The following is a 5,599-nucleotide window of genomic DNA, read 5'->3' as shown; positions in this document are numbered from 1 at the left end:
GGTTTGTCTGTCACCTGTTTGCCCCCCAATTCTCAGCCACTCCCCCCCTCTCCCCACACGCCCCCACCCAGGACGCTCTCGGCCTCTGCAGGAGGCACAGCCGGGCACTGGGCGGCACTGCGGGCAGCCAGGGCCAGAGCATCCCCCCCCACAGCGCCCCCCGCCGAACTGCCCCCCCCCCGGGCACAGGGGGGATTCAGCGGGCACCCGGCCCCGCCCCCAGACAGCGAGCAGCGCGGGGAGCAGGGCTCAGGCCTCCCCGCCCCCCCGCGTGCGGGACACGTTCTGTGCGTGCCCCGCCCGCGGGAACCACCCCTCGAGGGCGCGCGGCTCCCCGGCGGGGGGAAGGGGCACGTGACACTCCCGGGCCCCGGTGGCCCGCAGCCCCCCCTCCCCGAGACACCCACGTGACTGGAGCCCGGGTCAGCTCCCGCGCCCGGCACCACCTGGGGGGGGGTCACAGGGGCGCTGCTCCCCGGGGAGGCAGCAGCGCCGGGGGGGGGGGGGGCAGAAATCGCCCCCCCACCTCCGCCAGGGGCCGCCCCGCCGATGTCCAGCCTGGGGCCCGGAGAGAAGCAGGCGGGGGGGGGGGCTCCACGTCACTGCCATCTCCCGCCCCGCCCCCCAGGCTCCGCCCCTCAGCGCCCCCCGCAGCGTTTTCCCGCCCGCCTCGTGGGCGCGAGCGTCCCGGGAGTTTCCCGCCCAGCCAGCGCCGCCCGCGCCTGCGCTCTCCCGCGCCCTGTCCCCTCCTGCCCCCCCCCAGTGCCAAGGCCCCCCCCGGCCCCTCCCCCTCCCAGTGCCGAGCACCCCCCCGGCCCCTCACCCCCTCCTGCCCCCCCAGTGCCGAGCACCCCCCCGGCCCCTCACCCCCTCCTGCCCCCCCAGTGCCGAGCACCCCCCCGGCCCCTCACCCCCTCCTGCCCCCCCAGTGCCGAGCACCCCCCCGGCCCCTCACCCCCTCCTGCCCCCCCAGTGCCGAGCACCCCCCCCGCCCCTCACACCCAGCCTGCTCCTACACCTCACCCCTGTCCAGACACCCCACCCCCAGCCCGCTCCCCCACCTTCCCTCGCGCCCCCTTCTCCCCCAGGCCAGACACCCCACCCCCAGCCCGCTCCCCCACCTTCCCTCGCGCCCCCTCCTCCCCCGGGCCAGACACCAACAAGGGGCGGGCTGGGGGCGGGGCAGCTTCGCACTCGGACCCAGGATTCGCTCGCGCCCCCGCGCGCTCCTCGGACCTTCCTGTCATGGCGGCGCCGGCCGCCCAGTCAGACAACGCCCCCCTGCGACAGCCCATTGGCCGAACCAGAGGCAGGATCCCCTTTGCTGACAGCCCATTGGGCGACACTATCCTCCGCCAAGCCTGTCTTCCGAAAGCCCATTGGCTGGCACACAGCCAGGAACCACCCCTAAGTCACAGACAATTCGAGGACAGAGCAGCCCATTAAGATCCACCCCGGACAGCCTATTGGTCGAGAGCAGTGGCAGGTCATTCCCCCTAGTCACACCGCATTCGCAGGCAGAGCTGTCCGTTAAGATGCAGCCGGGTCAGCCTATTGGGTGCCTCTGATTCAGAACACGCCCCTTAGTCACAGCCCATTCGCGGACAGAAGAGTCTGTTATAATCCACCCCGGACAACCTATTGGCCGCCAGCAGCCGCAGAACACGCCTTTAGTCACCGCCCATTGGCGCACGGAGCAGTCCGTTAAGAGTCACCTCGGACAGCCTCAGATTGGGCGCCACAGATTCCGAACACGCCCTTTACTCTCAGCCCATTCGCGGACAGAACAGTCTGTTACGATCAGTCCGGGACAGTCTCTCGGCCAGCCTTAGTGTAGGGAGAACATAGTCAAGTATGAAACATGATTCCCCAAGTGGAAGTGACTCCCCAGAATTTGTTCCCCACAACTAAAAGTCTAAGGAGGAGAAGTTTGTGTGTGGGATCCTGGCGCGGAGCCTGGTGTGTGGGATGAGGGGGCCGCGGGCAGGAGGGGAGAGGGCTGCGCGGAGCCTGGTGTGTGGGATGAGGGGGCCGCGGGCAGGAGGGGAGAGGGCTGCGCGGAGCCTGGAAATAACGAGCTTCTTACTTTACCTGCTGTCAAAGGGCAAGACTGGGGCCACGTGGCGTGCGGAGCAGGGACAGCAGCTGGGGGCGATGGAATTACACGTGCATTACCCGCAATGACCACCGAGCGGCACTGTGGGGGCGCTACGGAATTACACGTGCATTACCCGCAATGACCACCGAGCGGCACTGTGGGGGCGCTACGGAATTACACGTGCATTACCCGCAATGACCACCGAGCGGCACTGTGGGGGCGCTACGGAATTACACGTGCATTACCCGCAATGACCACCGAGCGGCACTGTGGAGGCGCTTCGGAATTACACGTGCATTACCCGCAATGACCACCGAGCGGCACTGTGGGGGCGCTACGGAATTACACGTGCATTACCCGCAATGACCACCGAGCGGCACTGTGGGGGCGCTACGGAATTACACGTGCATTACCGCCGGTGACTACCGAGCGGCACTGTTGCTCTGCTAAGGGCCGTTATTTCCGAATAAAAAAGATTGTTCTTAGGGTAGAAATGCCCCATTCCGAACTAAGAACACGCTGGGCGGGGCTATGCCGGGGGGCGGGGCTATGATAGGGGCGGGGCGCGCTGCGACGTGCCCCGGGAGGCCGCACTCTGAGAACTACAAGTCCCAGGATGCGTCGCTAACACTTGGAGTGACACGAGCGCGGGACCAACCGCGTCGCTCCCTGGTCAATGCCCCGTTGTGATGTCACTTCCGCTGCACCCGCCCAACCGAACAGCGCCGGGCCTGCCCTGGCCCTGCAATGGCCGATGGGAGCTGCGGACAGGGGCACTCAGTTTCCCACAAGCCACTGCGGCTACTTTCCCTACTCCCCCTCATCCGGCCCCTCCCCATTGCTGGGCGGGGCTCCTGCCTCAGAGACGGCAGCGTCCGCAGCTGATGCCCCGCCCCCACTCGGGAAAGGAGACTCCGCGGCAACCCTTCCCCCCCAAACTCCTCCCCGCCCCGTGCAGTCTGATCCCCCCAAACTCCTCCCCGCCCCGTGCAGTCTGATCCCCCCTCAAACTACTCCCCCCCGTGCAGTCTGATCCCCCCAAACTTCCCCCCGCCCCGTGCAGTCTGATCCTCCCCCCCGTGCAGTCTGATCCCCCCCAAACTCCTCCCCGCCCCGTGCAGTCCGATCCCCACAAACTCTTCCCCGCCCCGTGCAGTGCGATCCCCCCAAATTCCTCTCCCCCCGTGCAGTATGATCCCCCCAAACTCCTCCCCGCCCCGTGCAGTCCGATCCCCCCCAAACTCCTCCCCCCCGTGCAGTCTGATCCTCCCCCCCGTGCAGTCTGATCCCCCCCAAACTCCTCCCCGCCCCGTGCAGTCTGATCCCCCCCAAACTCCTCCCCGCCCCGTGCAGTCCGATCCCCCCCAAACTCTTCCCCGCCCTGTGCAGTCCGATCCCCCCAAACTCCTCCCCGCCCCGTGCAGTCTGATCTCCCCCAAAACTCCTCCCCGCCCCGTGCAGTCTGATCCCCCCCAAACTGCGCTCCGCCCCGTGCAGTCTGAACCCCTCCCCAAACTCCTCCCCGCCCCGTGCAGTCTGATCCTCCCCCCCGTGCAGTCTGATCCCCCCAAACTCCTCCCCGCTCCGTGCAGTCTGATCCCCCCAAACTCCTCTCCCCCCCGTGCAGTCTGATCCCCCCCCAAACTCCTCCCCGCTCCGTGCAGTCTGATCCCCCCCACACTCCCCTCCGCCCCGTGCAGTCTGATCCCCCCCCCAAACTCCTGTCCGCCCCGTGCAGTCTGATCCCCCCCAAAGCTCCTCCCTGCCCCGTGCAGTCTGATCCTCCCCCCAAACTCCTCCCCGCTCCGTGCAGTCTGATCCTCCCCCCCGTGCAGTCTGATCCCCCCAAACTCCTCCCCGCTCCGTGCAGTCTGATCCCCCCAAACTCCTCTCCCCCCCGTGCAGTCTGATCCCCCCCCAAACTCCTCCCCGCTCCGTGCAGTCTGATCCCCCCCACACTCCCCTCCGCCCCGTGCAGTCTGATCCCCCCCCCCAAACTCCTGTCCGCCCCGTGCAGTCTGATCCCCCCCAAAGCTCCTCCCTGCCCCGTGCAGTCTGATCCTCCCCCCAAACTCCTCCCCGCTCCGTGCAGTCTGATCCTCCCCCCCGTGCAGTCTGATCCCCCCAAACTCCTCCCCGCTCCGTGCAGTCTGATCCCCCCAAACTCCTCTCCCCCCCGTGCAGTCTGATCCCCCCAAACTCCTCCCCGCCCCGTGCAGTCCGATGCCCCCCAAACTCCTCTCCGCCCCGTGTAGTCTGATCCCCTCCCCAAACTCCTCTCCGCCCCGTGCAGTCTGAACCCCTCCCCAAACTCCTCGCCGCCCCGTGGAGTCTGATCCTCCCCCCCGTGCAGTCTGATCCCCCCCCAAACTCCTCCCCGCCCCGTGCAGTCTGATCCTCCCCACGTGCAGTCTGATCCCCCCCAAACTCCTCTCCCCCCCGTGCAGTCTGATCCCCCCCAAACTCCTCCCCCGCAGAGCCTGCAGTGCGGGATGAGGGGGCCGGGGGCAGGAGGGGAGAGGGCTGTGCGGAGCCTGCAGTGCGGGATGAGGGGGCCATGGGCAGGAGGGGAGAGGGCTGCGCGGAGCCTGCAGTGCGGGATGAGGGGGCCGGGGGCAGGAGGGGAGAGGGCTGTGCGGAGCCTGGAGTGCGGGATGAGGGGGCCATGGGCAGGAGGGGAGAGGGCTCCGCGGAGCCTGGAAATAACGAGCTTCTTACTTCTTACTTAAAAATCGATCCCCGTATCTCTGGTCGGACCAGCTTCACGCAGGTCCTCGGGGATGGAAAACTGCAGCAAACTGTATGAAGAGAAACAAACAGAAGCCCCAATCGCAGCTGGAGGTGGGGCGAGGCTGCCCCAGCAGGGACACAACGGGGCAGCCGCCCTCCACCAGATCAGGAAAACAACCGCGCCATTCCCCGGCCAGCAGGAAGGCGAGTGCCGCTGCAAGGCTCCGCAAGGGAGGTGGGCGGCAGAGGGGTGTTTGTGCGCGGCCGCGCGCCTTCAGCGGCAACTCCCCTGGTGCCCCCTTCTCTAGTCCAGCCAGGCCTAAAATGCTCAGTGCTTAGAAGGCGGGTGGGGAACCTAAGGCCTGGGTGCTTGGGGCTCCTCCACCGTCGCCCCCTCCCCACGCCGTGGGGCTGGAGCGCACAAAGCGACTAGGCTGGGCCCTGCAGTGCTCTGGCGCCAGGGGGACGTTTCTCCGCTCAGCTGGGGGCCAGGCAGGGAGGCTTTTCTGTCGGTTGGTTTGTCTGTCACCTGTTTGCCCCCCAATTCTCAGCCACTCCCCCCCTCTCCCCACACGCCCCCACCCAGGACGCCCTCGGCCTCTGCAGGAGGCACAGCCGGGCACTGGGCGGCACTGCGGGCAGCCAGGGCCAGAGCATCCCCCCCCACAGCGCCCCCCGCCGAACTGCCCCCCCCCCCGGGCACAGGGGGGATTCAGCGGGCACCCGGCCCCGCCCCCAGACAGCGAGCAGCGCGGGGAGCAGGGCTCAGGC

Source organism: Pelodiscus sinensis, unplaced genomic scaffold (assembly GCF_049634645.1).
Source record: "Pelodiscus sinensis isolate JC-2024 unplaced genomic scaffold, ASM4963464v1 ctg230, whole genome shotgun sequence".
Classification (NCBI taxonomy): Eukaryota; Metazoa; Chordata; order Testudines; family Trionychidae; genus Pelodiscus; species Pelodiscus sinensis.
This window is presented reverse-complemented; position numbering follows the sequence as displayed.